The sequence below is a fragment of the Pinus tabuliformis genome, chromosome 6, assembly GCF_031772625.1.
Source record: "Pinus tabuliformis cultivar Carrire ecotype Pingquan chromosome 6, CPIR1, whole genome shotgun sequence".
Classification (NCBI taxonomy): Eukaryota; Viridiplantae; Streptophyta; class Pinopsida; order Pinales; family Pinaceae; genus Pinus; species Pinus tabuliformis.
Genome location: NC_142292.1, coordinates 732656368 through 732678950, shown reverse-complemented (window position 1 = coordinate 732678950; position 22583 = coordinate 732656368).

Below are 22583 nucleotides of genomic sequence, written 5' to 3'. Positions count from 1 at the left end.
GATAAAAATAAACCGTAAAAAAATAAGTTTTGCACACTTCCAAACACATTGAGAGAGACGGTCATTAAAAAAAAATCTGAACATCATATACCCCAAGATACCCCATAACAAATAAAATGCACGTTAAATAATAAAAATTTATGTAAAATTAACCATAATAATTTTAACTGAATATGTAACGAGTGTTGTTGCACGGCAGCTTAGTCGGAAGTGAAATATGCAAGGCTGAGCTGCTGAAACAACAATATGGATTAACACTGGTGGTTGTTTAGCCCGGGCACAACTATTTCATCTACTTTTCTCTGATCCACCAAACCGAATTGTCATTTACTTTTCTCTGATCCACCAACCCCAATTGGCACAGTGAGCGAAGGCTCTTCAACTTTGTTACCATATTCATAACCTCAAGACTTAATTAGAGAGGCATTTGGTACCGAATGAAGTCAAGAATCTCTTTCTTTAGCTGGTGGATTTGGGAAGCATATTTGAGTTTCTGGCAAACATTAAAACTAATGGCATTTTCACACTTTTTCAATAAAACAATGTCATTTTGAAGATGCTCCGAAACTGCTCATAGATGGGCTTTTATTTCCTTTTGGGTTTTCATTGATCGGACAAATGACTCTTACAGCCAATCAAATTTATTGTAAAATTTGTTGCATATATCCATTTTGTAAATAGACTATTTGCAATTAAACATATCTATCTTGTAAATGATATAGTCTACCAGGGTGAGCGGGGAAAACATGACTAAGCAAACCAAATAATTTAACATATTTTTCTTTAAAGTTGGTCTGAATTTCGTTTCAACTTTCTTTGCTATGTTGGTAAATTTGCATGAACATTGGTTTTACCATGGAACTTGAGCAATCATATTGGTATATATGCTAAAAGCTATAACAAAATATTTACCAATTTCAAGGTTCGACCCAATATTTAAATGAGACTAAAAAAATGGCATGTAGCTTACATGACTCTACACTTTAAATAACTCTTAGGGTTGTTTTTGGCACTAGGATTGAAATTTTAAATGGATTCAACTATTTCCGAGGGCATGCGTTAACATTAGTTGTAGTCGATACATGTCCACGTCAACACCTTGCAACTTACTTGTTGTACCCAGTCCATCTGCCATCAAACTTTGTCATGATTTATTTACTAAGTGCCAATGCCATCTGCCATCAAACCGTGTCATTATTTATTTACTAAGTGCCAATGCCATCTGCCACAAACTCTGTAATTATTTATCTACTAAGTGCCAATGCCATCTACCACAAAGCTGCCACAAGAGGTAAGAAAGGGTTGGGATTCAACACAACACTGTTAGCCTCTGGAAAATCAATGTTCTCTTTCCTTTTAATTGTCCATGAAATCTCCAAAATACTTTCCAGTTTAAAAATTAACTTCAATAACTCCCAACAACGTTACTTCTTCAACAATATCTATGAAAATATCTTTATATGCACATAAAATATTTTTTGCTACAAAAGTTTTATTTTTATCAAAAGTATATGTATAAAAATAAACAACAAGGCATACGGATTCCTAATTATGATCCACAAATATATTGAATAATGGTTCATTGCAATTTTTTCATGATCCAAAACATCAATATATCTTTTGGTTTCTATGAACTCTATTAAAATATTTCATATCCATTTTCATAGAAAAGAATTTCAACAATAATAAGATGAGCTGCGAGGCAGCAAGTCCCTGCGTTAAGTTCATCCTGAGAATGCAAGAGTGGGCAAGTCACGAAAACCGTACTAGATGCTGAGAAGAAGCTAGAGCAAGGGAACTTTGTTTTTAAGCATTTGCCAGCTACAGTTAAGAAATGCTGCTGCCAATACTGCTGAAATAATACAGAGACCCACAAGCAATGCTGCTGCCAATACTGCTGAAATAATACAGAGACCCACAAGCAGCACTAGAATTTGGTGATAGCGGCCTTCAAGACCAGCATGGCTTATAGAATGAAAGTTAAACAGCAGATACTCTGCAAAAAACGCCATTGCTACAATGATCTCCAACACTCCATGTGGAAGAGGAAAGTACCTATTACGAAACATGGCCATCTCGATTAGAACACAACAGCAGAAAAACAAAAGCACTAGTAACTGCAATCTAATCTGACAAGCATAACATAAACAAACAATACTAAGAATAGCAAAAGAATAACACTGAGTCAAGAATTATTCAACTGAAGGTGAATAATTTAAGTTCGTAAAAGGCTTTAAGCCAACATGTAAATTTTTTGCTCCAAAGTTACAATCCAATAAACAAAAAGATTATTTCAAGGCTTTCTTGAATCTTACAAATTCATCCCACACATTGCCAACCTAGAGATCATGAGGGATTGATCTCCACAGATTAGAAGGCATTTCTGGGTTGATAGAACAGAAGAACGTAAATATGAACAGAAACAGAGCAGCATGAACAGAAACAGAATAGCCTGAACAGAATAAAGCTTACAAGCAAGAACACAAATCGGTATTTATGAACAAGGGAAGAACAATAACATAACCTAGAAGAGAACTCAGAATAGCAAAAGAATAACACTGAGTCAAGAATTATTCAACAGATCAATGCACATTGCACATGCAAACAGAAGCTCAAGGAGACAAAGACTCAATTGACAGTGTCAAAAAGGAATTAAAATGCAAGGAATGAAATAGAATATATAAGAGATACAGAAGCCAAAATGGGTAGTTCACACATGGGACGTTGATCTGCATACTCACACAAACAGATCAATGCATTCATGATAATCGACCATATGGGAAATTCATCCCCAACAATCTATGGGGCAAAACTCCCAATCTATTAAAAACGTTGTCTTTGGCATTGAATAGTTGTAATCAGCTTGCAATTTGTAAGTTTTCTAGAAAGCCCTGTATAGCACTCTGCTTACAGATACAGCTGCGGCAGTTTGGAAATTCTTTTATTTCAATATAAAAAAAAAATATTTTCTTTAAAATAAGGGAATTCACTGATGGTAACTTTAATTTCTATTTCTGACGTGTTAAATAACCAACAACATATGCACCTAAAATTGAAGTACTAGGCTTGGGAGCAAGCCAGAAATATTACAATAATAATACTAACAGATGTAGGTGGCTACTAGCAAACATACTAAAACACTTAATAGAATGGAAGCAGCAGCTTTAGAGTTGTCCCCTCATTTCAAATTCTCTGGACTCACATGCTATTTCATGATCCTTGATGCCGCAACCAGTTGGCATCATAGGGCGATACAAAGTAAATGCAACCTGATAAAACCAAATACCCTGCAATGTAATGTAATGCCACCTAATAAATCTACCACAAAGCTCTTGGGAAATGTTGCTGCCAATACTGCTGAAATAATACAGAGACCCACAAGCAGCACTAGAATTTGGTGATAGCGGCCTTCAAGACCAGCATGGCTTGTAGAATGAAAGTTAAACAGCAGATACTCTACAAAAAATTCCACTGCTGCAATGACCTCTAGCACTCCATGTGGAAGAGGCAAGTACCTGTTACGAAACATGGCCATCTCGATCAAAACACAACAACAGAAAAACAAAAGCACTAGTAACTGCAATCTAATATGACAAGCATAACATAAACAAACAATACTGAGAATAGCAAAAAAATGACACTGAGTCAAGAATTATTTAACTGAAGGTGAATAATTTAAGTTCGTAAAAGGCTTTAAGCCAACATGTACATTTTTTGCTCCAAAGTTAAAATCCAATAAACAAAAAGATTATTTCAAGGCTTTCTTGAATCTTACAAATTCATCCCACACATTGCCAACCTAGAGATCATGAAGGGATTGATCTCCATAGGTTCGAAGGCATTTCTGGGTTGATAGAACAAAAGAACGTAAATATGAACAGAAACAGAGCAGCATGAACAGAAAAAAATAGCCTGAACAGAATAAAGCTTACAAGCAAGAACACAAATCGGTATTTATGAACAAGGGAAGAACAGTAACATAACCTAGAAGAGAACTCATAATGGAAAAATAATAACACTAAGTCAAGAATTATTCAACAGATCAATGCACATTGCACATGCAAATAGAAGCTCAAGGAGACAAAGACTCAATTGACAGTGTCTAAAAGGAATTAAAATGCAAGGAATGAAATAGAATATATAAGAGATACATAAGCAAAAATGGGTAGTTCACACATGGGACGTTGATCTGCATACTCATACAAACAGATCAATGCATTCATGATAATCGACCATATGAGCAATTCATCCCCAACAATCTATGGGGCAAAACTCCCAATCTATTAAAAATGCTGTCTTTGGCATTGAATAGTTGTAATCAACTTGCAATTTGTAAGTTTTCTAGAAAGCCCTGCATAACATCCTGCTTACAGATACAGCCGCGACAGTTTGGAAATTCTTTTATTTCAATGTAAAAAAAAAATTCTTTTCTTTAAGATAACGGATTTCACTGATGGTAACTTTAATTTCTATTCTCTTATTTCTGGAAACACACTAGTAGATAGGGGAAACTTAACAACCTATATAAATGAGACAAATTAGAAAACCTGATTTACTATCATATATTTAATCTACAATATCAAAAATTAATAGTAAAAGCAATACCTTATCAATAAAAGAAGCCGGATAACATCTATAAGTCTGCTCGAATGATGTAGCAGGATTTTTTATTTTATGTGAAATTGAAACATGAAAAAAGGAGGAGATCAGATGTTCCTTTTAAGTCAATATTCTATTAGGCTGAAATAAGGCAACTAAATTCCGATAAAAAATCCATATTTGGAAAAGTATATGAGTGGAAATAAAACACACATTTCATACCATTGTGAGAACAATTGAATTTTTCAATCAGTTTGGATTTCCAATGAATGAACCTGCAAAGAACAATCCACAGATTCCTTCACTTCCCAAGTAAGGGCGACGTAAACTGTCTATTTAACATAATGTTGGATAAATCAAATATTAGCATACAGTTTTTTAAATTACAATTTGAATTCTTAATTCAACAATGTTACAACTTACATTTCTGCATGACAACCGTGTAATGACCTGAAACAGATCTCAAAGTACAGCCCATGGATTACTGACTTAAATGACCAATGAGAAAGAGCTCCCTGAACAAAGATGCCTCTAATTTTGAATTTTTAATTCAGCATTATATTTTTGCATGGCTCCTCTTTTGATGTGAATTGTGCCAATTAATAGCTTGCTCGCTCCTTATATGAATATGGAACCTCGCTTCAGAAACCATTATTGAACACCTTTCGAGTTCTGTTGATCCCCTTCGGTTATGCATTCGCATTCCCTGCTCACTCTCATAGCTATCTACCCCTCTGTAGCATTGAAATTGAGGTCATCTATCTCGGCACTTAAGAGTGGATCTGGATATTGTGCATTTGGTCATGCTGCCCAACAATCAATAAGGGAGGGGAGCTAGAGTTGATGTTTCCGAAGTAACCGGCGGGGAGAGCAATTCAAGTCGTTTAGAAACAAAGAAAGCTCCAAAACCGAAAGAGGGTTGTTAAGTCGTATCCGTTGATAGAGGCGAAGAGTTAATCAATGGGGTAGAACCCTGGTAAGCTCTCAACTGAGAAACGACAATGCACCATGAAATTTCAAATTTAAATAAAAATAATAGAATCAATCGATTTCAATAAAAATAAAATTGAAAATCGAAACTTTTATCCACCTTGTGGGCCCTACATGAGGGCCATGTGCCTAACACCTCTCTCTCCATACCATAACACATGCAAGCTCTACAGCAGGCCACCTAAGGTTGCATCATGTTAACATCTGTGATCAGGCAGATTGAAACCTGAAACCCGAGCAGGAAGATTGAAACCCGAGAAGGGTCTCTAAAGCAGGCCACCTAAGGTTGCATCAGGCTAACATCTGTGATCAGGCATATTGAAACCTGAAACCCGAGCAGGAAGACCCTGCAATGTAATGTAACGCCACCTAATAAATCTACCACAAAGCTCTTGGGAAATGCTGCTGCCAATACTGCTGAAATAATACAGAGACCCACAAGCAGCACTAGAATTTGGTGATAGCGGCCTTCAAGACCAGCATGGCTTGTAGAATGAAAGTTAAACAGGAGATACTCTGCAAAAAACGCCATTGCTGCAATGATCTCCAGCACTCCATGTGGAAGAGGCAAGTACCTGTTACGAAACATGGCCATCTCAGAGCATAACAGAGCCCAGAGAGCATTTGTTCTTTGTTCTGCTCTATCATAACAGACCCCATTTCAACTTCAGAGAAGATGACGGGCTCCAGAGCTCTGAAGAAGAGGCGCAGCTGAACAGGCGTATGTCGACGATGTTCATGGTGACCATCTCTAGAAGCCCTTCAGGTGCGTGGTCGCATTTGGTGACAACAACCAAAGTTCATTCGCCGTGCTCGTCCACATACTTGGACCTTTTGACTGAATCACAAGTGAACAAGTTTAGAAATCCTTTGTTTATAAATTGTTTTGAAAATAGGCTCAAGCCCTGCAACACTTATATGTTTATTAGTCATTCAAAAAATTGCTTTGGCCCTCGGCTATTTTCAAAGATTTCTAATCCTAATTTCTGTCGTTACCAACATTTTTCCTACGTTTATAAATTGTTTTGGAAGAAGTTTCAAGCCCTTCTCTATTTATAAATCAATCGTTTAAATTGTTGTGTATCTACCAGCTAACAAATCATGATTTCTCATCTGATTTTTAATAACTAAGGACTAACAACTCATGATTTCTCATCTAGTTCTTACGGAAGAAGTACTTTAGCTTGGTTCTTACAAACAGAGAACATAAGGAAAAGAAATTTGGAAAGCAGGTACAGGCATACCAAGCAATGCATACGTAGGTAACGAATTTCATGCCTGGTAAGCTATCATAATGCATTCAATTGCAATACTGATTACTGATAATATTTGGAAAAAATGCAAAACTAATTACTGATTACTAATAATATCTGAAAAACACAAAAAATTCTAACAATATGAATAGTAGCTGGGTGTGGGCATCACAACAACCGGATGTGGGCAGGATTCAGTGATTGATCGGACCCAGACCAATATCAGTTCAGTGATCGAACTGAGATCACCGAGATCACTTCAGTGAGTGATCTAGCTTCACTGAATGATCGGGCAGGCTTCATCGTTCCGCAAAAATTCCAATAATTCACAAAATTCCACTGAACCGATATAGAATTTTCTGACCCACACAGATTTTTCTGAATTTTCTCAAGCGGTCAGGGAAAAGTGTCAAGCGTATAAGCGGTCAGGGAAACGCGTCAAGCATATAATAGAAGAGAAGACGCGTGGACCAGCCTTTAGAATATTGTGACCAGAGTCCGTAAAGTTGCGTGTACAGAAAACTTTGGTTAAATTTTTTGTTGGGTGTACATACGCCTCAGAGCTCAATGCAATTCGATTGTAATAGTCCTTTAATGCTTGCATTAATATCCACTTCCCAAATAATGAAAACAACGCAACTGGAAAATAACATATGCTTTTGGCCTCTTCTCCTCGGGAAGAGGCTAAATAAGATGATGAAACAAACTACCATATAGTTAACTTACGGAACGGGTTGCATAAGTCGCACACTCAGGGTTTTTTAGTGTATAAACCATGTGAATTAATGCTAAAAGTCGTGAATCCGATTACTATAGTCCCTGGCCATTGCTAGATGGTAAGGACTAAAAACAGTGATTGAAAAGTAAGTAAAAAGAGTACATAGGAGTAGAAAAGTGATGCACATGCAAGAAAACCAATAGACGCTATTTTAAGACAGGACAATTTATTTTGGGAAAAGTTGTAAGATCTGTCTTCAGCCACTAGTTTTGTGTTCTAGATTAGAATATATGGTATTGTGCAATGCAAAGAAATATGAATGAGCCAAAATATTTCTTTAATTATATCATCGCTGTCGTGCTTCGATAAATGTAAGACGGTATTAATGCTATTAACAAGCCTATCAACTTTTAAGGAAGAAGATAGTTTCAAACGGGTGCACAGTGCAATTTGATGAACACGAAACCTGCTAAGAACCATCGCATATAATGATTTTGTCGCATATGGATAAGTCTTTCATGGTAACATACTAAACATTTAGGGTTGTTTTAGTAAATTTAATTTGGTAAAGATATTGGTAATATTTTGGTTTTAAGCATATTGGCATTTATGGTTTTTGTCCTTGGTATTAATATCCAGTGAAGACTATTTAAAGGAAAGATAAAAAATATATTGTCTCGATGTCCACTAAAAACACAAAAATAATGTTTTTAGACCCCATCTCTCTAAATGCTATGAGATCCAAATGCAAAGCCGGGTGAATATCTGAGGCAGTGTGAAGTTGTGCTGCATTGTTGAAGTGCTGCGTGCTTTAAGTGTAAAACATAAAATACCTGCGCGTGTAGAATGGGCGGCCAGACGTGTCGGAAGGTGCAGCGTGTGAAGGAGGAAGTAGCTCAGTCAAGATCAAGCATTAGACTCGAACAGTACTATAAGCAGAAAAGTTGTCCGATTTAATTCTGTTGGATTGAGCAGCCAGTGGTATTTGCATGCGTGGGCTAATTTCTAGTGCGGTCTGCAAGGAGACGACTGTAAAGTGACCCGTGTAAAGGACCGTTAAAACCTTTTGGAGTTATAGAGTGTTCAAATTTTGAAGGAGCGTGGAGGTGACAAAAATTCCTAGCTTGAGGTGGAAATGGACATGTCCACATTGTTCGCAGATCTAGGTGCAGAAGCTAGAAATCTGTGCTCGTAGATCTGAAGCCAAGTTTTGGAAGCCGTGAAAAAAATGTGCATGCGTGTGATAAAGGATGCTAAAAGGCTTAGTGCTCCCAAGCTAATGTTGGGAATTGTGATTTCCTCATGCTGCGAATGGAGGATTTGTTGTTTGAAGATGGAGATGATGCCAACCATAGCATTCACATGATGAATATTGGTTGATTTAGTAGAAAACCTATTGTTGTGGTGTCAAGGTAGAAGTCTCTGCAATTACGAATAACAATGTTGGTAAAGAAGAAAGAGCAACGTGGTTGTAGCAAGCAGCGTGCGATGGGATTGCTTGTTAATTACTAAAAGAAATTTGCGTATTTAAGTAGATGATGTGTTTATGGAGTTAGATGCCAGTAGACAGATGGCTAAGAGAGCCATGGAATGGTTGCCCGACATGGAGGTACAACACCCAATAGTTCTGGGGTTTGATGGATGGTCAGATTTTGAAGTATATGAGTATTTATGGTATTTATTTATTTTTAATGGAGACTATTTAAAAGCTGGAAAGATCAAAGATAAATTATCTCCGTAGTTGTTAAAAACACAACAACGTTGTTTTAAATACCACCATCTCTCTAAATACTCTTTGATCCCATCACCGAGGATGGTTGTACATTTCAGTATTTACAACAAAGTTGTCTTTAAACACCACCATCTCTCTAAATACTCTTTGATCCCAACACCAGAGGATTGTTGTACATTTCAGTATTTATGCTTTGAGTGCCGCAATGTAACTTTGGAGACCCGTTTCACGCTGCATCCATCAAATTAGCATAGTCAACCTTATTTGTTATCAGGGATGGATCTCCTGAAATCCACTTATGATTTCCAACCCAACCATCTAAACATTCAGTAGTGAACCGATTTTTACGCAACCTAAAAATATTATTTGGAGCAACTATATTTGAGGATTTGAAATATGTCCAACATGTCAGTAGTACGATACAAGAGTCTAACCAGGATTTCGTGGGCCTAAGAATATGGTTTTCATGTTTGTCCTATTTTCATGCTTTCGCTAACCAATGTAAAGGCTATTCCTCTGTTTTTACGGGCCAGTCACCAGTGACAACATCCAGATGTATGATTTTGAATCTCAAAGGGTTGAATTTGTGTTAAAAGTGTTTTAAGGTGTCTGATGGATATTTTTAAATGGAGAAATACCAAAACCAGCAAAATAAACACCACAGAGACAAAGCTCTGTTTCCTCTGTCCAGGATCTTTTGACAAGCAACCTCTTAAAAATCAAAATGACTCAGAAGACACCATTATACAGTCACAAAGAACATTTCCATTAAAACAAATTTTCTGTTACATATTTCTTCCTCTGTGCAAAGAGGGAATCACAAAAAAAACTCTGCTGCACTCACAGATTTTCCACTGCTGTGGATTTTACAAAAACAGCTCTCTGTTCTTCAATGGCAGAAATCAAAACATTACAATTCCATTTCTATAACGCACTGCTGTGCAATTACAAAATAAAAAAAACACACACACTCGTGCGTAGCCACTCCACTCACTACTTAAAAAAAAACACATCGTGCGCATGCACCTTATATATAAACTACAACACACAAAACCATTTTTAACATATGACGTGTGTATATAAAAAAATATAAACAACGTATGACATATGGGACATATGCCCATAAAAAATTAAAGACATGCCCATATCTATATTGAAAGCCTTCACCATAATATTAAAGGCCGCCACCAAAAACACTACGACAAACATTAAAAATCATAAATTCCTCCTACGGCGGTCAACACAAACGAGACTTCCACTTCACTCAAAATCTGACTTGTCGGGGGTCCGTGCACCTTCAGGAGATCGACGGCGGAGAACACGCAACCAGATCGGACGATGGAGAGGATATCGGAAGGCAGATTTTCACCGAGCTTTAACTTCCGATGGGTTTCGTTTGCTGATGTCATGCGGGTGACACGCGTCGCCTCCAAATCGCATCGGAGCTCAACAATACGGAAACCACTTTTCATGGATGGCGGTGTGATATGATCCTGGCCGGTTTTATGGTTTTGTTCGGTGGTTTTAGGCTGCGTACGTAGCGCGTTGAAATTACATTTTCAACACTCCCCTTTAATTTCAACTGCTGGGCATTCGGTCATACCCAAACACTTCCTCAAAAATTCAAAGCTTTTCTGATCCAGCGGCTTTGTCAAGATGTCCGCAACCTGTTCTTGAGTCCTGCAGTGTTCTAGGATAATTTCTCCATTGTTCACCAATTCTCTGATGTAGTGAAACCTTGTATCAATGTGCTTCGTTCTCTTGTGAAACACTGAATTCTTTGACAATGCAATAGCTGAGCTATTGTCACAAAATATCACTGTCGCTTTTGCCTGCTCTTGGCCTAAGCTTCTCAACATTCTTCTCATCCACACTGCCTGACATGCTGCTGCTGTAGCTGCCACATATTCAGCCTCTGCTGTAGACAATGCTACAATGGACTGCTTCTTAGAAGCCCATGAAATGGCTCCTGAACCCATATGAAAAACATAACCGGAAGTGCTCTTCCGATCATCTACACTTCCAGCCCAATCGCTATCAGTGTAACCAATTAAATCTGAACTTTCTGAGACACTATATAATATGCCAAACATTTTGGTACCTTTGACATACCTCAAAATTCTCTTTGCTGCCTGCCAATGTGCCTCCTTCGGCCTCTCCATGAACCTGGAAATTAAACTAACAGCATACATTAAATCAGGCCTAGTTGCTGTTAAATACATAAGGCTGCCAACAATACTTTTATACAAGCTAGGATCAAAATCCTTGCTGCTGTCCTCTCTGCTGAGCTTTAATCCCATCACTGTGGGAGTGATTGCTGCCTTGCATTCTTCCATCTTAAATCTGCCCAAAACTTGATTTACATATTTTGCTTGAGATATGAAAATTCCTTTTTCATTTTGCTCTACTTCTATGCCTAAGAAGTATCTCAGGAAACCCATATCAGTCATTTCAAATTCATCCTTCATGACTGATTTAAAATTCTTAATGAGCTGATCATCATTACCTGTGAAAATAACATCATCAACATATAAGACCACAATCAAAATCTTACCATCCTTTTCCTTGATGTAGACTGTGGGTTCTCCTTCACATTTGTCAAATTCATTATCTAATAGATATGAATCTATCCTGCTGTACCATGCTCTTGGCGCTTGCTTCAGCCCATAAAGAGCTTTCTTCAATTTGCACACTTTGTGCTCTTCACCTTTCTTCTCATATCCGAGAGGCTGTTCCACATAGACCTCTTCCATTAACACTCCATTTAGGAATGTTGATTTCACATCCATTTGGTAGACTTTCCATTTGTTTTGTGCTGCTATGGACAGCACTGCTCTCACGGTTTCCATTCTTGCAACCGGTGCGAAAGTCTCCTCATAATCTCTCCCATACTGCTGCTTGTACCCTTTGACAACCAGCCTTGCCTTGTGCCTTTCTATCTTGCCTTCAGCATTGCTCTTGGTCTTATAAACCCATTTCACTCCAATGACTTCTTTGCCTTTTGGTAGCTCAACCAAATCCCATGTTTTGTTTCTCTCTATGGCATTCATCTCCTCATCCATAGCTTCTATCCATTTCCTATCTTTAATTGCATCCTCGAAATGAATAGGATCATCAACATGACAATACAAGGCAAATAAGGAATTCATTCCTTCATCATAAATGTCACTTAGATTTCTAAACTTCTTACCTCGTTCACTTGGTGTGCAAGTGCTTGAAGATGCACTTGAATTTCCTCCTTGTGGTGTGCTTGGAGAAGCACTCTCATTTATCCTCAATGGTGTCCCTTGCTGTCCTTGTGTTGGCGCTGCTGTTTGGGGATGCATTTCAGCCACCTGCTCATCATCTTCATCATGAGACAAACAGTTTTTGACATTCACTGTTTTCTCTATGCTTCCATCCCAAGCTTCCTCTTCAATGAATTGAACATCCCTGCTGACAAAGAACTTCTTGGTAGGTGGAATGTACAGCCTGTAGGCTTTGGATTCATCACTGTATCCAATGAAGATGCATTTCTCCCCTTTGCTGTCCAACTTCCTCCTTAGCTGATCTGGTATGTGTGCATAGGCCACACACCCAAAAACTCTCATGTGGGTAACTCCTTGCTTTCTCCCACTCCATGCCTCTTCTGGCACTTTGTTCATGACTGCTTTTGTAGGACACCTGTTCAATATATAAACTGCACAATGTACAGCTTCAGCCCAATAATCATTTGGCAAATGCTTTGCCTTCAGCATGCTCCTTGCCATATCCATGATGGTCCTGTTCTTCCTTTCAGCAACTCCATTTTGCTGCGGAGTGTACCTTGCTGTAAACTGTTTATGAATTCCATTTTCTCTACAAAATCTTAGGAATTCCTTGGAGATATACTCACCTCCTCTATCAGTTCTCAATACTTTTATGTGCAGCCCGCTTTGGTTCTCCACAAGTGCTTTGAAATTTTGGAATTTCTCAAAGACTTCACTTTTGTTCTTAAGGAAATATATCCAAGTCTTTCTTGTAAAATCATCAATGAATGTTAAGAAATATAGGCTGCCAGCTAATGATGGAGCTTGCATTGGTCCACATAAATCTGAGTGGATGATCTCTAAGGGTGTCTTTGCCCTTATGCTCTTCCCTGATGGAAAACTTTCTCTGTGTTGTTTTCCCAAAATGCAGCCTTCACATAGGCTGTCCGGTTTCTCTATCAATGGTAATCCCTTTACCATTCCTTTTCTGCTCAATAAGTTTAGGCCTCCAAAATTAAGATGTCCAAATCTCAAGTGCCATAACCAGTTCTCATCCTTTGGCACGCTTTGGAAGGCCTCTTGGGTGACTGCTGCCATTTCCCCTTTGTTTTTCATGTCTGCCCTAATCCGGAGAGGGAACATCCTGTTCCTTGTCATCTTCACTTCAGCAATGCATCTTTTGCTGGGTGGTATGTCCATGATGGTGCACACATCATTTACAAAGTAAACATTGTAACCCTTTTGGATAAGCTGTCCAACACTCAATAGGTTACATCTCATTCCGGGGACATAGTAGACATCTGCTATGGTTTTCCTTTCTCCTTGTTTTGTAAATATTTTTACCTCCCCTTTTCCCATAATAGAGACTTTGCTATCAGTTCCTAGTGTGACCTCTGATTTCAAATTCTGATTTAAGGCTGAAAAGAGGGCTATATTCCCTGTCATATGGTTGCTGCAACCTGAGTCTAAAAACCATATGTCCTCACTATGTGTTTCAGCCATGTTACAAGCTAACAGGACATTTTCTTGACTGCTGTTTTCTCTTGTAACATTTGCATTTTGTCTGCTATTCATATCATGTTGTTTCTTTCTACAATCACTTGCATAATGTCCATACTTTTTGCAATAATAGCATTGAACATTAGATTTATCATACCTTTGTCCTTGAGCATGATATTGTCCTCCTTGTTGGCTGCTGCCTTGGCCTTGGTTCTAATTTGGATTGCTGCCTCTTCCTTGTGCATTTGATGTGCTGTTCCTTCCACCTCTGTTCTGGCTTCTGCCTCTTCCTCTTTTGTTTCCTCTGCCTTGACCTCTTCCTCTTCCAAAGGACATCTGGGTCTTGAAGGCTTGCTCAAGGGATGAGTTTTCATTCCTACTCAACCTCTGCTCATGAGTTATTAGTGATGCATGTAGCTCATCAACTGAATAGTTTGAGAGATCCTTTGTCTCTTCAATAGTGGTGACTATGGCATCAAACCTTGAGGGTAAGACCCTCAATATTTTCTCCACTATTCTTCTATCTTCAATTGTTTCTCCATGAGTTCTCATTTGTGTGATTACACCAATCACATGAGTGAAGAATGATTCAATGTTGTCTGACTCCTTCATGTTCAAGTTTTCAAAATCCTTTCTCAGCAATTGTAGCTTTGCTGTCTTCACTCTCTCCATGCCTTGATAGACTGTCTTGAGGGTTTCCCATGCATTGTGTGATGTTTTAGCTGCTGCTATCCTTGGAAATATACTCTGGTCTACTGCTAGATGCAACAATAAAATGGCCTTTGCATCCTTCTTCCTATTGCTCTTCAGGAGATCTCTCTCTCCCTGAGTTAATGCATTGAACTCAGTTTCATTTGCTGGTTCTTCAAAACCATCTTCAACTATTTCCCATAAATCTTGAGAAGCAAACAAGGCTCTCATAGTTATAGACCAGTAGTCATAATTCTTCCCATTAAACTGTGGGAGCTGGGTATTAAACATACCCATACCAGTGCTTGTGCTGGCCATTCCTTGACTCTGTATTTAAAAAAAAACTGACTGTCTCTTTCAGCAGCAACACAAAGAAAAACTTTTGAAATACCTGAATCCTTTGATGTCTGAGTCTTCTGACTGCCTGAGAGGTTTTGCTGCAGCTACAAACCTTCTCCCTTCAGCTTCTTTAACTTCTTTAAAGAGCCTGGTCCTGCTCTGATACCACTGTTGGGTATTTTTAAATGGAGAAATACCAAAACCAGCAAAATAAACACCACAGAGACAAAGCTCTGTTTCCTCTGTCCAGGATCTTTTGACAGGGAACCTCTTAAAAATCAAAATGACTCAGAAGACACCATTACACAGTCACAAAGAACATTTCCATTAAAACAAATTTTCTGTTACATATTTCTTCCTCTGTGCAAAGAGGGAATCACAAAAAAAACTCTGCTGCACTCACAGATTTTCCACTGCTGTGGATTTTACACAAACAGCGCTCTGTTCTTCAATGGCAGAAATCAAAACATTACAATTCCATTTCTATAACGCACTACTGTGCAATTACAAAATAAAAAAAACACACACACTCGTGCGTAGCCACTCCACTCACTACTTAAAAAAAAAACACATCGTGCGCATGCACCTTATATATAAACTACAACACACAAAACCATTTTTAACATATGACGTGTATATATAAAAAAATATAAACAACGTATGACATATGGGACATATGCCCATAATAAAAATTAAAGACATGCCCATATCTATATTAAAAGCCTTCACCATAATATTAAAGGCCGCCACCAAAAACACTACGACAAACATTAAAATCATAAATTCCTCCTACGGCGGTCAACGCAAACGAGACTTCCACTTCACTCAAAATCTGACTTGTCGGGGGCCCGTGCACCTTCCGGAGATCGACGGCGGAGGACACGCAACCAGATCGGACGATGGAGAGGATATCGGAAGGCAGATTTTCACCGAGCTTTAACTTCCGATGGGTTTCGTTTGCTGATGTCATGCGGGTGACACGCGTCGCCTCCAAATCGCATCGGAGCTCAACAATACGGAAACCACTTTTCATGGATGGCGGTGCGATATGATCCTGGCCGGTTTTATGGTTTTGTTCGGTGGTTTTAGGCTGCGTACGTAGCGCGTTGAAATTACATTTTCAACATCTTTAATTTAAGCCAAAAAAATAATTCTACCTAGTTGATTTTTTTCAATAAAAGATTACTTTTAACAGAGCTTCAAAAATCTCAACTCTTCATGACACTATCTCCTCAAACATGTGAGGTATAATTAGTATTTGATTATATGTCAAACTTTGACTAGACTGTAGAAATAAAAGCAAAACGCTAATGATAGAGAGTCGATACAGCCAATCCACGACTTAAAAAAAAAAGAGAATTAGGCAAAAGCAAAATATTAGTGGCAAAATGAAATTTATTACAAATGATATCTGAGTTTCAACCTTCTATGTCTAAGAAGGGCTTACAAGTTTCAATAATCCAGGGATAAGTCTAAATTATGCTTGCTACAGATTTGAGATTTTTATTTTCATATACATTCGAGAAACGTCTAATTTAAGACTTATAAGAGCAATATCGTGGTAGCAAAATTAGTAATTTTCAGTATCGACTTAAAAGCACACCAAAATTTTACCAAGAGCAATTTTCAGTAATGTAGTACCTCTTTTTCCATCTGTTAATCAGTTCTCCCTTCTACACTGTGTTGTTTTTTTTTATTGGCGCAATTTCTTTTCGCAACGTCTCATTGAGAGAATCTTTCATGAGTTCGAAGGCCACAATTGTGTAATCTTTGGGCATTTTCCTTGCCACTTCCAGAGGACTCTTCAAGGTAAGGGATTTTGGGCAGCTAATTATTTTTCAAAGAAATTTAAGTGATCCTTTTATAGAACTGTATTTTTTGAGAGTGCAACTCCTCAATCTTATCCAAACCATTAGCATCTTGAATTAGGCACACATATACATTAACATCTGTGATGTTTGCATTTTTTTCAGCCGCGATAGCTCTTTGAAGGAAGATTGTTATAATCTTTGGATTCAGGCAGGTTAGTACATTACAAAGTGCTTGTATGCAACCATGAATGGCATGGTATCTATAAAAACAAATGTTGGAAATAATAATCCCAACCACATTGACAAACACCATGCTTGCCCAGTCTACCACTGTACGATTACAATTTTGTTTGCAGACATAAGCACTGAAGTCAGAACAGAAGTACAGCGTGGACCATTCAGCAATGCAGCAGAGGAGTTCGGGCATTTAATAAATTTTGGTAAATAGATATGGGCAAACATTTACTGCAAGTTCAGAAAATCATTTACTATGTAAAATCCTCCATGTTGGGTATTAAATATTTTTTCTGTCATGTAATTAATGTGAAATTTGTATGTTAAAATAATTATGCAAGTAAAGGTCATTTGTAATGTTGGGCATGTTGGGCAAGTTAGAGAGGAAGAGTCTCTCACGTAATGAGGAGAAAATCACTGAGGAGATCATGGAGGAGATATTGGTGGACGCATGAAAACTAGTTTTACAAAAGTTTACTCCGCAACCCAGTGATTTCTGTATTGGTGGACGCGTGAAAACAAGTTTTACAGAAGTGATGCATAAATCGGGTAAGTATTTTGTAATTTTTTTATGTTTTGACATATAATATAAAGTGTGGTCAATTGTGTTACGGTTTTAATGTTACACAAGTAAATTTCGGCAACCTCTTTTATTTCTCTCTATTTTATCCTGAGTGAACTCTGTTTTTAATTATGCCCCTGCATGGTTGCTATATTCTCCCTTCTCAGCCAGTTGACTTTGTGTGGTCGCGATATTCTCCCTTCTTGGCCAGTTGACTTTGCTGCAATTGATTTCTGAATTTCTTTAACATGGTATCAGAGTGGGTTAAATATTGTTAATGTAGAAACAAGTGTTTTTACTACCAATTAAAAATTGTTTTCAGGGAAAATTTATGAGCACTCAGAAAGTTTTTTTTAAACTCAGAAATGGCTACCTCAAGCACAAGCCAGAAGGTAGAAAGTTTTTTTTACACTCAAAAATGGCTACCTCAAGCACAAGCTTGACTAATCCTTAGATACCTTGTTTAGTGGAAAAAATTATGATCACTGGGCTATTACAATGAAGACCCTGTATTTGTCTCAATACATTTGGGATTTGGTGGAGAATGATTTTCTAGAACCAGCAGATGCAACAGCATACAATGTCATGTCTCAAGCACAAAGAGATTTGTTAAGGGACAACAGGAAGAAGGATTCAGAAGCCCTGTTCTATATTTTCCAAGCAATCCATGAAAGTATTTTCCCAAGGGTTGTAGAGCAATGAAGTCCAAGCAAGCATGGGACAACCTTCAGACGGCCTACCAAGGAATAGCAAAATTCAAGACACCAAAGCTGCAAATGTTGAGAAGAGACTTTGAAACACTTTGTATGAAAGAGTCTGAGAATGTAGACTTGTTTTTTACACATGTAATTGGGTTGGTTTCTCAAATCAGGCCTCATGGTCAAATGCTTGAAGAAAGGAGAATAGTTGAGAAAGTTTTGAAAAGTTTGCCAACAAAGTTAGATGCCATTGTTGTGCCCATAGAAGAGACAAAGGATCTCTCATAGTTCTCAATGGATGAGCTTCATGCATCACTGATTTCACATGAACATAGATTGAATGGAGCAACAAGATCCTCATTGGAGCATGCCTTCAAGACATAAGTTTCCTTTGGTCAAGGTCAAGGCAGAGAAAAATCATATGCTAGAGGAAGAGAAAGAAGCCCACACAGAGGTGGTAAAAGTAGCCCTTCAATCTTAAGTGGAAGAGGCAACAATCAAAATCCAAGTTAAGGCCCAAGCCAAAATCAAGCACAATGTTAGAGGTATGATAAATCTCAAGTTCAATGTCATTACTGTAAGGAGTATGGTCATTATGCAAATAAATGTAGAAAGAAGCAATATGACATTAGTAACAAAACAAATGTAAATTTCACAAAAGAAAATCAGAACCATGATAGCATACTTTTAGCTTGTAATGTAGCATAAGAAAAAGAAAGTGATATATGGTATCTAGATTCGGGGTGTAGCAACCACATGTCAGGAAACATAGAAATGTTTTCCAATCTAGAAGAAAGTGTGAAATCTGAAGCGACATTAGGGACTGATAGCAAAGTCTATGTCATGGGCAAAGGAAGAGTTAATATCCTAACAAAGAAGGGGGAGAAGAAGTACATCTCAAATGTTTACTTTGTCCCTGGTTTAAAGCATAACCTCATAAGCATTGGACAGCTCATGCAAAAGTGCTACAATGTCTTCTTCAAAAATGATGTGTGCACAATTTTGGATAGGCCTCCAAACAGACCGCTGATTGCAAAGGTCTGAATGACAAGCAATAGAATGTTTCCCCTAAAGATAAGATCAGACTTGAAGGAAGAAGGCGCACAAGTACAACTATCAATGAACTCACAAGAGGATGGAAGCAAAGAGGCAACTGTCACACAAGTAAACTATCAAGCAGAGGTAAAAGATGAAAATTGGTTATTGCATTTGAGATTTGGACATCTCAACTTTAGAGGTTTGAATTTGCTGCATAGGAAAGGCATGGTGAAGGGTTTGCCACTCATAAAAAAAACCAGACAGCCTATGTGAAGGATGTATCTTGGGCAAGCAACATAGAGAGACATTTCCAGTAGGAAAGTCAGTAAGGGAAAAATCACACTTGGAGATTGTCCACTCAGATCTATGTGGACCAATGCAAACACCATCAATTGGTGGCAGCCACTATGTATTGACCTTCATAGATGACTACACAAGGAAGACATGGGTCTATCTCCTAAAATAAAAAAGTGAAGTGTTTGAGCGTTTTCGTCACTACAAAGCTCTTGTTGAGAAGCAAAGTGGAAACTACATCAAAGTCCTCAGGACTAACAAAGGTGGTGAATACATCTCAAATGATTTCCTTCAATTTTGCGGGGAGCATGGAATTCACAAGCAATTTACAGCATGGTATACACCTCAGTAAAATGGTGTGGCGGAAAGGAAGAATAGGACCATTATGGATATGGCAAGGAGTATGTTGAAGGCAAAGCATTTGCCAAATGACTATTGGGATGAAACTGTCGCTTGTGGGGCATATATCTTGAATACACGTCCAACCAAAAGTGTTCAGAACATAGTTCCTAAAGAGGCATGGAGTGGAAGAAAGCATAGTGTCACACACATGAGAGTTTTGGTTGTTTGGCATATGCACATGTCCCGGACGAGTTGAGGAAAACGTTGGATAGCAAGGGGGAGAAATTTATTTTTGTTGGATACAGTGATGAATCCAAAGCATACAAACTCTACATTCCATTAACCAAGAAGGTCATAATCAGCAGAGATGTGCAGTTCATAGAAGAGGAAGCATGGGATGGAAGTTTAGAGAATATAGTTAATGTCAAAGCATGTATACCACATGAGGACAAAAAGGAATTGGCAGAAATAAGAAATTCCTCAACAGTGATTCCCTCTACTCCTATTCAAGTGCAATAAAGCAGGTAGCAAGGAACACCATCATCAAATAATATGAAAGCGTCACGCAACCAAGCAAGTGCTTCTCCAAGCACGCCAGAAAGCGCAACACCAAGTGACATGTCAAGCCCATCTTTAGCAAGCACAAGAAGACCAAAATTCAGAAATTTAAATGAAATTTATGAGCAAGATGAGGTTAATAGAAATGCTTGTCTTAATTCATTATTTTCATTATTATTTCATGTAGATGACCCAATCCATTTTGAAGATGTAGTCAAAGAAGAAAAATGGGTTGCGGCAATGGAGGAAGAAATAGAAGCAATAGAAAAGAATGACACATGGGAGTTAGTGGACTTGCCACAAGGAAAACAAATCATTGGAGTGAAGTGGGTCTATAAGACCAAGAGCAATGTCAATGGCAAGATTGAAAGGCACAAAGCAAGACTAGTTGTCAAAGGGTACAAGCAGCAGGATGGAAGATATTGTTTAGAGATGTTTGCGCCAGTCACGAGGATGGAGACAGTGCATATAGTTGTGACGATTGTTGCGCAACATAAACAGAAAGTGTATCAAATGGACGTAAAGTGAATTTTCTTGAATGGAGTGCTGAAAGAGGAAGTGTATGTTGTGCAACTACCTGGTTATGAGGTAGAAGACCAGGAAGACAAAGTGTATCAGTTGAGGAAAGATCTTTATGGGTTGAAGCACGAACAGTGTGGATGGTACAACGGGATAGATGCCTACTTGTTGGACAATGGTTTCGACAAATGTGACGGCGAACCTACTTTCTACATCAAAGAAAGCGATGGTAAGATTCTTATTGTTTTATTATATGTATATGATTTGATTTTTATGGGCAGTGATGATTTCCTCATCGCTAATTTGAAACAAGTCATGAAGAATGAATTTGAAATGAATGACTTGGGGCTGTTAAGATATTTTTTTGGGCATAGAAGTGAAGCACACAGAAAATGACATTTTCATTTCTCAAGCAAAGTATGTAGCAGACATTTTGGAGAGGTTTAAAATGTAGAAAAACAAGCCTACACTAAATCCAACTATCATGGGGTTCAAGTTGAGCAAAAAATATTGCAGCAACAATGTCAATTCGACATTATACAAAAGCATGATAGGTAGCTTGATGTATTTGACCGCCACTAGGCCAGATATAATGTATGCAGTGAGCTTGGTGTCGAGGTTCATGGAGACACCCGAGGAGATGCATTGGAAAGCACGAAAAGGATTCTAAGGTATGTCAATGGGACAAAGAAGTATGGCTTTTTGTATACCGTAACAGATGATTTTAGGTTGGTTGTTTACACCGACAGTGATTGGGCAGGGAGTTTTGATGACAAAAAGAGCACGTCAGGATATGTTTTTCATTTGGGTTCCGAATCCATTTTATGGGCCCCCAAGAAGCATTCAATAGTTTCATTGTCAATAGTAGAAGCTGAATATGTCGCTGCAATAGCAACAACGTGTCAGGCAGTTTGGATGAGAAGGATGTTGAGGGATCTTCATCACGACCAAGAGGGAGCAACAACTATTTTCTGCAATAACACATTTGCAATTGCATTGTCAAAGAATTTGGTCTTTCACAAGAGGACCAAGCATATTGATGCTAAATATCATTTTATCAAAGAATTGATTAACAATGATAAAATTTTGTTGCAGCACTGCAGGTCACAAAAACAGTTTGCTAATATTTTCACAAAGCCATTGGCACGTGAAAGTTTTGTTTATCTCAGAGATTGTTTGGGAATTGTCAATGGAGGCAGTTGAAATTAAAGGAGAGTGTTGGAAATAATAATCTCAACCACCACCTTAAACAAACTGATAAACACCATGCTTGCCCAATCAACCACCGTAAGGTTGCAATTTTGTTTGCAAGGAGAAGGATCAAGGTTAGAACAGAAGGATTGAAGTCAGAACAAAAGTACAACGCAGACCATTCCGCAACGAAACAGAGGAGTTTAGATATTTAATAAATTTTGGTAATAGATATGGGCAAACATTTACTCTGCGACTGTTTCCCACACTTCACAACCCCTACAAGTT